The sequence below is a fragment of the Triturus cristatus genome, chromosome 5_1 (assembly GCF_964204655.1).
Source record: "Triturus cristatus chromosome 5_1, aTriCri1.1, whole genome shotgun sequence".
Classification (NCBI taxonomy): Eukaryota; Metazoa; Chordata; class Amphibia; order Caudata; family Salamandridae; genus Triturus; species Triturus cristatus.
In genome coordinates, this window is record NC_140587.1 from 37,742,936 (window position 1) to 37,755,239 (window position 12,304).

The following is a 12,304-nucleotide window of genomic DNA, read 5'->3' on the forward strand; positions in this document are numbered from 1 at the left end:
CTTGCTATTCCTCCCAAAGCACCTTGGAACTATAAGCCACATACTCTCTTCACAAAGAAATCCCGTATAGGTCACTTCAACAAAGGGCCCCTTAACACTCAAGGTTTTGAGCTTTACATGATCAATGTTCCAGAGGCCCAACACAGAAACATATGAGGGTCTAGTGAACAAAGTAACTAATTGGATTCGCTACAAAAGGGGAGGCCGTTCAATTATAGGAGAGGACATAACAAGACTAAAGAGGTTCCCAACAGGAACATCTGAAAGGGACTACATAGGTGTGACTTTTTGGGATCCAGCCCTAGCAAAAGACCTAATTGCATTAGAACTCCGTTTTTAAGACCAGATACAGATTTTCATATTTAATAAAAAATGAACCCCCCCCCCCCCGTATCATAAGTCGGTCACACCCCCTCATCACTCCCCATAATCGGCCCTCTAGCGTATTGAAGGTGAACCCCAGAGAAATCGCTAGTGCCAGTACCTCCAACATGTCAGAGATCGTTTATCTTACTATCTACTGCCCAGCACCGTGTACCCCAATCCAACCACCTCAAATGACTGCAGCCGAAAGGCCTCTACCCCACTCTAAGCGGGGTATTTATTTATTGTGAAAGTTTTATATAGCGTGAACTTGACCACCGAGGGTATCGGAGCGCTTTACAGATTATGCATCACCAGGTGAGAAGCATACAAAACAGAATAACCAAAACGACAAATTCAAAGTCAAAATTGTCCAGCAATCTCGTGGAGGCCCAGCAAAACATATAAACAGAGGGAGCAAAATGATCACAGTCTAGAATTGTCCGACTGACTCATTAACAAGGTGGCTGGGGAACAGAACAACGGGTATGAACCCAGAATCAGAAGATGGTGCCAGGCTAAGGCAGAAATTTCTTCATCAGTAACCCTCTGACTGATTTTTTGAAGAAGACCGTAGACTGGTTCACCCTGACTTCAGGGGGATGGGAGTTCCAGATCCTCTGAGCCATCCCTGAGAAGGCTCGGTTAAAGGTCTTTTTTTTTTTTGTTCAATTTTTGAGGTTTAAGCAAAAGGGAGCTGGCGCTTCTGGAGGCTCTAGAACCACAGGAGAGTTCCAGTTTCTGCGCAAGGTACAACGGCGTCTTGAAGTGGATTGCTTTGTGAGCCATGCATGCAATTTTTTAGCTGTATCAAAGCTTCATATGGCAGCCAATTCAGTTCCTGCAAGTCTGGGGAGATGTGGTGGTATTTTTTTGTGCCAGTTAAGAGCCTCGCAGCGGAGTTGAGCGTAGCCCTAAGAGGAGCCGTCCTAACTCTGGGCAGGCCACAAAGTGTTGCACTACCATAGTCCAGCTTTGAGATCATTAATGCTTGAACTGCAACCTTTAGGTCATGAGCAGGGAGGAAGGGTTTGAGCTTCCTAAGTAAGATGAGTTGGAAGTTTGCCCTTTTGGTGAGGGAGCTGATGTGCTTCTGCATGTTCATGCTCTTGTCTAGAATCATGCCCAGAGATGATGCCGAATCTACAAGGTGCGGTCTGCAGTTAAGGGCAATCGGCTGATTCAACCATTGCTCCATGACGAGGGATTGGTTGTGGGGTGAGATCAGTAGGAATTCCGATTTAAGAGCATTTAGCTTCAAGTGATTGCATGTCAGCCATCTTTGTGGTTCCAGCAGGACTGAATTGAGGGACTGGATGTCTTCGGGGGAGGCGATCTTCAGGTATAGTTGGGTTTCGTCTGCATACATATGATAGCGAATGCTGGATGATTTTAAGATTTCTGGCAGAGGCTCCATAAACAGGTTAAAGAGCGTGGGGGACAATGCTGACCCTTGTGGCACCCCCAAGGTGACTGGAGCAGGGTGGGACAAGGATTGGTTGACCTTGAAGCTTTGGGATCTGTTCTGAAGGAAGGATGAGAGCCAGCTTAATACAGGCCCAGACAGCCCCATCCTGTGCTCTTGGAGGTCAATTAGGTGATCATGTTTGACAGTATCAAATGGTGACGAAAGGTTCAGAAGGATCAGTAAGCACGACTCATTGTGATCCAGCATTCTAAGCGCATCATCCACAATGTGCGTTAACGCCAACTCTGTAATATGACCTGGGCGGAAACCAGATTGGCATTGATCCAGGAGTTGGAAACGGTCAATGTAATGGCAAAGTTGGGCAAGCACACATTTCTCCAAGAGTTTTGCCAAGGTGCGGATGTTAGTGATTGGGTGAAAGTTAAGAAGGTCCGTGGGATCCGCATTTGGTTTCTTTATGATTGGGGTAACTTGACCTGCTTTAAGGCAATCCGGAATAGCCCCTTGCATAAGAGAAGCATTGACGATTGTCGTCCAAAGAGTTAGTAAGGCGGATCTCACTTCTGGGAACAAGTTCGATGGCAGGGGGTCGTTGTAATTATTGGAAGGTTTCAAGGTCACCAGCATTTTGTGTATAGTGTATTCATCCACGGTTTGGAACAGATTCCAGGATGCATTGTTTTTGAGGCGGCAGGGCTGTGAGAGTTCGGTGATAAACGACTCTGAGGGACAAAGGGTGATCAGCGGCCCGCTCTAGATGTGATCATGGGCCGAGCATAGTTCTGATTCCATCTTGAAAGTCTTCTCTGTAAAAAAAAAAAAAAAACAGCAAATTCTTCACAGTTCGGCAAATTCCCTTGACCCGGGGCCGAGAGGTTAGGATGATTATTAGATTGGGACTTGATGATTTCAAACAATTTTTCAGACTGTTTTTTGCCTGGTCTAGTTGAGTTCTGAAGAAGGTAGCCTTCGGGCATCTGATGCGTTTGTTGTATATGCTTCCCAAGGATCTCAGGTGACCAAGATGTTCAAGGGAGGGATATGATCGGTACTTCCTTTCTGCAAGTCTTAAATTCCTTTTTTTGGCATTGACTATCATTGAACCATGGTTTGGAGAGCTTAGCAGACACTCTTTTACATTGCATTCAACATTGCATGGTTATAGTGGGCCGTCAGGTCATGGACATCATGCATGTTCAAAGGGAACGGCAAAATGTTATCACAGATCTCCGTCCGGCTTTGCGCGTTGATGTTCCGTAAACATCTTTTTAACTGTTTTGGGTTCTTAGGTTGGGATCCGCTTGCTCTTACCGATTCAAGAACGAGGAAGGTGATGCAATAGTGGTCAGTCCAGTCACAAGGGAGGATCGCCTCCAAGCTGAAGGATTTGGGCTTACCAATGACAAGATCCTTTAATATGTGTAGGGCTGTCACATATTTGGATAATGTTAAGGTCAAGTAGGAAGGATTTGAGGCTATTGACCAGCACATCGTTTACATCATTCCAGTGGAGGTTGAAATCACCCAGGAAGATCTGAGTGCCCTGGAAATGCACGTTGGCCGAAATAATATCCATGATCTGGTCTGTGAAGGGAAGGTTGTCGCGAGGGGGGTGGTAGAACGTGTGCAGTTTACAAGAGTAATTGTTGCCCCCAGTCACTTCAAATCAAAGGTATTCAAAAGAGGGCAAGAGGTCGGCCTGAATGGGGTAGTGATGGGTTGCCATGGCATAGGAGCTTAGCTAAAGATCATGACAAAGGGGGGCACACAACATTGCAGGAATAATCCACCAAGCTCATTACGCAGTCTTTAGGGCCAATGGACAGTGAATACCTAACATTTTTATCATGGAATGTTGCGGGCATTAAGCCCACACTCTTTGACCCAGAGTGTGGCGTATTTATTGATTTTCACCATATTATCCTTCTACAAGAAACTTGGGCCACCAAGCGGGTGCATCGCCCAGGTTATGTTGCTTTTAATGAAAGTGCAGTTCCATCTCCGGCAAGGCGTCCCATCAGGTTGCCTCCTAATATGGCTAAGAATAGATTTGTTCCCAGTGGCTAAAATCCTACAAACCACTTCTAAAGATATACTTGCCCTGCAAATTAACATTAACATTGGGTTAGGCCCCTCACACATAATCTTAGTAAATATATATACCAGATAAACACTCCAAAATGTTCAATCTCCAATCGTAAGTAAGCTAGACTACCTATTGGATCAGTTTGCCCATAAATCTTAAAACATTGTAGGGGGAGATTTTAATATCTGCCTGCCAATATCTGCAGGGCATATACACGAAGATCAATGGCCCCCTCGCGAACGTAAGAAAATAACAAAAATGTCAAAGGTGGGCTCTCAAATTATTGATCTAATTACTTACTATAGCCTAAGAATAGCAAATGCCAAATCTGATTGCACCCCTCGTTTTACCTTCAATAGAGGCCTTAGAAAATCCAGAATTGATTATATTCTAGTGGATAATGATCTCTGGTCAGAACTGCAGGACTTGCAAGTTATTTCTAGCCCAGACAGCAACCATCAGGCATTAAGTGCATCCTTTCTAATGACCAGATGTAGAGACACACAACTTGAGGTGATTGTATCAACTACGCTAATTACAACTTCCAACAATCTGAGAAATGTCAATGGGCACAACTGGTGGTAGACGATTACAAACTCTCTTCAATTTATTATCTGTTTGTGTCCAAATTTTCTCAGATTGACACAACGAATATCCACAAAATCAACTTTGTCCCCATACACTGTGAACTCATGGACACACTGAGAACGTGTTTCACGAAAGAACAGAAGAGAGGAGCACCCAGAAAGTCAGCACCGTCCTGGAATGACCAGGCCTGTCGAACAGAAAAGACCCTCCTGTTAAGTGCAATTAAAAGGGGCTCAAGGCCCGAAATAATAAAGACCAGGCGAGATTACAAAACTCTCCTAGTGAAAGCCAGAAGAGAATGGGAGGAAGACCAATGGGCAACGATTGCTGAAGCCTTAGAGAAGGGTGACGAAAAAGGTTTTTGGAAACTTATAGCTGTGAACCCCTCCAACCCTTATCCCCCTAGACCCAACAATTAACCCTGACATCTTGGTCTCACACCTTAGCAACCTATATGATTGCCCGCAGCAAAACAACATTGTAGCGACCCCTTGCCTTGAAGAGGTTAACGGCCTCCAAACCCTAAATATGACTAGCTCAACCTCTATCCCAGTTACAAACTCTACTCGTACATTCACTTTATCTGAAACACTCAAAGCAATAGAACAAACAGAAAAGGGTAAGGCCCCAGGGATGGACTGCGTTCCGGGAAACCTTTTCCTTTCCGAACCACACATTTGGGCCCCCTATCTGAATGTTTTATCGAATAGCATAAGAAAAGGGAACACGATCCCTCCCTCATGGCAAGGTGCAGTTATTATTACCAATCTTTAAAAAAGGGGACAGAAACACTCCATCTACTTACAGACCCATAAGCTTACTTGATACTACACAAACAATATTCTGCAGATAAGTCTTATTCAAATTAAATGATCAAAGGTCAGTACATTGGACCAGGTCCTCTGCTTCAAGGTGATAACCTGGAAATATATCACCTTTTTGTGTGACCATCTATACGTCGCGGCGTTTGACCTGGTCCCGAGAAACACACTCTGGGAGGTACTAGCTGGGTATGGCATCCCCTTAGCTCTATCAAGAATACTCAGGCTCCTACATGATCACACACACACACACACACACACGGGTCAGATGGAACTCCACAGGGGATATGACTCATAAGATAGAGAGCCTGAAGGGGGTCAGACAGGGGTGCGTTGTTGCGCCAACACTGTTTAGCTTGTGCATCAATGATGCAGTTAAGAGAATGATGGAATGCAAACATGACGCCCGAAGAGTGGCGGGAAAATCAATCCCTATATTAATGTTTGCTGATTACCCTGCTGATCTCCTGAACCCCTATGGGTCTCGAACCCGAATTAAATGCTTTTGTTACTTTATGCGGAGAGAGGGGCCTTGAGCTAAACTCGTCAAAATCAAAAGTTATGATGATTAATCTACACAAAGGGTGCAGAGGCAGTGTGACTGTCGAGGGGTTCCCACTAGAGGTAGTTCACCACTTTGATTATCTTGGGGTGAGATTAAGTGACATCCGAGCGTGGGGCTCCGGGATAGAGAAAAGTAAAACCACCCTCCATCAGAAAGCCTCTTCCATAGCGAAACGGTAGAAAGCAGCGTTAAGCGGACCGGTCTCTTTGGTTATCACCATATGTAAATCCTCAGCAGTACTGTCAGCAATATATGGTGCCGAAATCTGGGGTTACGCCGATGCTGAGAGTCTAACAAAAATAGAAAATAGGTTCATCAAAACACTTTTTAAGCTTCCCTTAAGCTCCCCAACTTCACCACTACGCTTAGACCTGCCTCTCAATCCAATGCACTTAACAGTGGTTTTAAAACCCCTCTTACACTGGGCCAGATTATGGACAACTACTGAATTGGCAGCCTACAGAGAGTGCGTGAAAGGTCTTTTGGTTCTCGATTAAAAACTTGAGAACACCATGGTTGAAACACATTAAAGAATTAACACACAGAATAGGAATGAGTGAGTTATGGACCGCCCCGAAGACAATAGTAAAAGGAGACGCACTAAAAATAAAACCGTCTTACTGGGAGGCAGTCCTACTCCAAACGTGGGAAACGCACCAGACTAACTCCCTTGTGGGAAAATTTCTAAATCATAAAAGTGCGCCCAGGCTCGAATCTTATCTGAACAGAATGCACCCATACCAGCTAAAATGTCTGTGTACAATATAGGTGCGGGTCCTACCCTTGAGACCGCACACTTTCAAATGGGCTAATGTTACTTTCCAGGCCAATTGATGCCCAAATTGTCTGAGTTTAGTGGAAACGGAGTCCCATTTCATGCTATTCTGCCCCTCATACAGGAAGGTTGGAAAAAATGGTTGATGGCTGAATGTAACCACATGGGTGCGAGACACTACTGGGAAGTTGAGAGACTCTTTAAAAGCGACACAAGTGAACCCTTAGCCTTCACGGTCTCCAAGTACTTGTATATCGCCTGGGCATTAAGAAAGAAGGCTATCTGCAAATCTGAACCCCAATAGAGATCTGCCTTATCTCCCCCCCCCCCCCCCCCATTAGCAGGAGTCTATGAATTGTTGCACATATTTATTCTGCCAACCCCTTCTGTTGTACAGTCCCCATGATTGCTATTTTGCACATTCTCCGCCTTTTGACTATTTGAACATTTTATGATCGTTGGACTACTCACCACCAAAATGTCCAATTGGTTATCTTGCCAGGTCCACAATCCGTTTTTAGGTCTGACCTCCCGTTTTTAGCACTTTTATCTTTATGCAATATTTTTTTTTTTTTTAAAACCTTTATTTACGTCGACATGGTACACAGCTATTCAGCCGACATCCCGGAGGTCCGGCAGCACGATGAGAACAATACGTAGGAAGGTCCATAGCTATACATCAGGAGTAACAAAGGTTTAGTTTTAATGTAAACCAAAAAATAAAAACACAAGCAAGGCAGAGCATATAATAAGCATGCGCTAGTTCTCAGCTGGGGCGAGGTCCCACTCCCATCAGCGGAGCAGTACACCCCGCCAAAGAAGTGAGGGGAAAGCAGAGGTACGGACTCCAGGTTATGAACAGTTTTACGTCCAAAGTTGGGAGTAGAGTTTATGCAATATTTTTAAGCGCTTTCATAGTAATTTCTTTTTACCTTGATGTCTTATGTTTTTAAATTGTATAGTTTTCAAAGTATCTGAAATGTACCTCGTTGTATTGATCTGTTTTATGGGCTGTGCCTGAAATAAACGATTGCTTACTTACTGATCCCCCGTGTGAGGATCTCTCTCTTTTGGATTTTCCGAGTCCTGCTATTGAATCCCAGTCTACAGTTTTTCAGCCAAGTACCTCCGGCTACCATATGGATCAAGATGATTTTTCCTCAGACAGTTTTTCTGTTTAACTTCCGCCTCCAGCACGGATTTGTGTTTTTATTTCATGGTTGAAACACACTTATATAGTCCCGCCTTGGATATTTGTCTGGATCATACGGTCCTTGTTTTTTTTTTTTTCCTGTGGATTCGATTTGTGACAGTTTTTTTCCTGTTGATCGATGGCCACTGCCTCCCGGAGCGGTCTACTGCGGGGCTGGTCGATAAGGTGTTGTCTACCCATTCTTCTACGCATGGACTGAGAGGAGACTTGTCCCTAGTCCACATTTCTGCTGTTCCAATGACTGATGGGATTGGTTGGATGGAGTTCCTTTAACTATATTCGGCCCTGCAGAGCCCCTGCAGATGTCATAAGTGTTCAGCACTCCATCTCTGCACTTAATCTGCCCACTCACGTGGAGAACCCCTCAACAGTGAACCATCAAACAGTTTTTTTTTTTTTTATAAATAATTTTATTATTCCAACATAAAAGTCACATACATTATCAAATTGACATTTCAAGTAATTGTACAGTGCTGCTTTGTCGTAAGCGGGGAGAAAACGGTTACAAACATTATCTCATCATCACATTCTTCTCTTTTTTGCATTTCTAGCTCCACTGTTGGGGATACACATAGGTTGCCCCGGTAAGCATTCCATTTGCCCCATTTCCTATCCCACTTCTTTGGACACCCCCGAGATTTGAATACTTCAGTTTCAGCAATCGTGCACTTGGCTAGTTCTATCACCCACAATCTGGAAGTAGGTGCAACCATCGCCCCCCCAGCCCTTTGCAATCTCACGCTTAACAAGGGTGTAACCCAGTGTAGTTAGTTGTTGTTCCACCTGTGTGAGGTCAGTCGGTTCCCATATTTTAAGAAGACCCAGGCGCGGTGTGAGGGTGACTTCCTTTCCTAATGCATTCCGAATATGGGTCATGGCTCCCTCCCATAGGCTCCATATCTCTGGGCATTCCCAGATTGTGTGATGAAAGGTGGCCGTGTGCTGGCAGCCCTGGAGGCTCATCGTGTCTGATCTGGTGCCTATCTTAGCTAGAGTGACACTGGTTAGATACGACCTGTGTAAAATGTTAAGTTGAATCAATCTGAAACAGAGAGTAATTGCTGCTTCTCTAGGGGACAGTAGTACCGTCTGTCAGTCATCAAACAGTTTTAGTGACCAGAGAGAAGGGTTGCTGGGGCCTTCGGCAGAGGGGGTGCAGCTGGAAAGCCATCCCCTACTGTACTACGGCCCATCCCCCCGGTGGATTGGTAGGACCTGGCTGTGACTTTGGATCAAGCTCCCACTCCGTCACTACTCTGATATTTTCACCCAGTTCATGCTGTCTCTTCCAAGATGGTAAAGAACAAAGCAGACAAACCCAGGCCTCAGCTGGAGGAGAGATGGGGCGCACCAAATGTACAGGGGGCACTGCCCATGCAGACAAGACACTGGCGGACAAGCCTCACAGAACATTCTAATCGATTTGATGAACTACCTATGCATAGAGGTGGGGCTTCTCCGTGAGGACCATAAAAAACTGAAAGACCTGGTAGAAATTTCAGAATCTACACTGACTGCTCTTAGACCCACTGTCCTAGACACTGTTGAGCTCCTTAGGCTCTTCAGGAGGAGGTCAAATATCTACAAGACCGTGTCTTGAAGGGATTTCACTATCGAAATATCGTTCGAATAGTAAGCTTTCCCGAACGGCCCGAGTGCCAACGCATGGAACTTTATCTTGAAAACTGATTTGTCCATACAGTCCTTCAGGGTAAACAATCTACCTTCTTCTCTGTGGTAAGAGCACACAGAGTGCTGGGGGCCCCCCGTCTGGGTGCCCCGCCGAGACCAGTGGTAGCGCACCTATTTAACTACCACAACAGGGACCACATACTGCAGGTGACTAGGGTGTGGGGCCCGTGGATTGTCGAGAATGCTGACGTACCTATTTACCTCGACTACACTTTGGAGGTCGAGAAGCGCAGATCCTCCTTTCTCGAGGTGAAGAAAAGCCTACGAGAACATAATGTGAAGTACGCTCTTCAGTTCCCAGCAACACTTTGGGTGCAACACGATGGGACTACCACCTTTTGCACTACTCCGGAAGAGGCCTGGATCTGGATGGAACAAAACGGGCTCGCACCTTCACACCGAGTCAGGCCCAGATCCCACTCTTCGTGACAACCGCAGAGACGTCCAAGGTTGCGCAACAAGTGCTCTCCACAGGGTCCCACCAAATATCAAGCAGCAAAAGAGAGGGCCCAGGCGGTGAGGAATGTGCAGGAACACGCTGCATCCCGTTCTCCTTCGGCCTCTGGATCGGTGCAGAGAACTGGAAAGAGGATACCCCATCCTTCTTTTTTTTTTTTTGTGTAAATCTTTTTTTATTGAAATCAAGGCATGACAGAAGGAAAGGTCACGTTGCATGTACATTGGCAATATTAGTTACTCTACAAATGATACTAGAGACATAGTGATCACAAAGCGATAATGACAGTCCCCATTGCAACATATTCATATCCCATTTACAATGTCGTCTCTCGATCTCAGAGGTTCACATATCTCTCCCCTGTGAGTGTTCAATTGCCCAGAGACTTGCGTCCATTTGTTCGGGCACCCCCTGGCTTCGTATAGACTTTTCCGTGACCATGCACCAGTCCATATCCCTACCCCAGTCCTCGATACTTGGTGGGCTCTGAGCGCTCCACAATCTTGCAATGTTGCGTTTTGCCACCATCAGCCGCAAGGTAACCCATATGCGCTCCTTGGAAGTTAGGTCGGTGGGGCCCCAAACGTTGAGGAGGGCCAGTTTAATGTTACAATCTATCTGCTGACCCAACGCTTCTTCCATAAGATGAGCTACAGCCTCCCTATATATCTGGATAGTCGTACATTCCCAAAGTGTGTGGACAAAGGTTCCCTCCCGCCCACACCGCCTTACACAGCCGCCATCTGAGCAATACCCCATGAGAACCAATGGTGGCCCAGACAGATAGGACCTGTGGAGTAGCTTCAGCTGTACCAGGCGAAGCCTGGAAGAGATGGCCACCTCGCGGAGGGAGGCCACCGCCACCAGCCACTCATCATTGTTCAAACCCGCCACGTCATGGTCCCATTTAGCCCTCAGGTGAGTTAGGGGATCTACCATGTTGTTGAACAATTTTTTGTAAATGAATGATATAGCCTTCTCCAGCAAGTCGCCATCTAGAACTCGGTCTTCGAGTGGGGTGGATTTGGGAAGTTCACTACCTTTAGGGTGAACCGCAAGTAAGGCATGTCTGACTGGCTGACTTATTTGTTAAGCGCACTATTGCCGAGGCGTCTTGGCGCTGAGTGAGGATAGGGAGTGGCTGCTCCTAGACTAGGATTTTGTGAAAAGCCATGTTTTTAATTCCTTTCTGAACAAGATCTTGTTAGCTTGCAAGCGTAGCTCTGTACGGAGGGAGTTCCACAACTTTGCCGCCTGAAATGAAAAACCCTTACCACCCCATCGGGCTCTTTTTATCTTGGGGAGGCAGACCAGCCCTAGACTGCCCGATCTTAGTGCGCGGGACGGTACATGCCGTGAAAAAAGATTCAATATCCGCTGCACCTCTTCCATTTACAGCTTTGTGAACTAGGTATAGCGCCTCAAACTGCACCCTTCGTCAGACAGGCAGCCAATGTAGTTGTCTTATGCCATTCGACGTCTGGTGGTGTTTAGGAAGATCCAGCAGTATTCTTACAGCAGCATTCTGCAATGACTGACGTTTAGAAAACTGTCTTTCTCCAGTTCCAACATACAGTGCATTGCAGTAGTCTATACGCGATAGAACCAAGGCTCCTACTACTGTTTTTTTCAATGAAAAAGGAATAAATTGCAGTATTTTTCGGAGGACCTTAATCGTAAAAAAACAGGCCGAGGTAACCTGATTAACTTGAGAAGTAAGTGTTAAGTCCTTGTCAATCAGAAAACCTAAATGCTTAGCCATTGGCACAGGGACGAGACAGGTGCCAGCTTCTGGGGGCCACCATAGATGATTCCAAATTGAGGGTTTTTGACCACATTCTACCTCCTCAGTTTTCTCTGTGTTGAGCTTTAGAAAATTTGTATTCATCCAACTCATCACACTTGTGAGGCAATTTCGGAATCGTTCTGCTGTAGCTTCGACACTCTGTGTAAGTGACACCACTAACTGGGTATCCTCTGCATATGACACCAGTATTAGACCTATATATTATATCAGTTTGGCCAGAGGTGTCACATACAGATTGAACAATGTGGGGGATAAAGCTGATCCTTGAGGGACTCCACATGGGAGAAAGAATTCTCCGGATTGAATTCCGTCCCAGTTAATTTGTTGTAATCTGGAGTCCAGGAAGGACCTGAGCAATGTTAAAGCAGTATCCCTGACACCCTCGGCTTTGAGCCTCTAGTAGGACCACGTGATTTATGGTGTCAAAACTGCTGTTAAATCAAGCAGAATTAAGACCGCTCTACTACCTTCATCCATGACCTTACAAATCTCCTCCGTTGCCATTATC

General features: G+C 45.6%; 1 pseudogene across 1 annotated transcript in view; it reads left to right on the forward strand.

Moving 5' to 3' along the window:
• Window positions 1–12,304, forward strand: part of LOC146830087 (uncharacterized) — a 159,138-nt pseudogene that overhangs the window by 95,395 nt on the left and 51,439 nt on the right. The gene's annotated exons all lie outside the window — the stretch shown is intronic.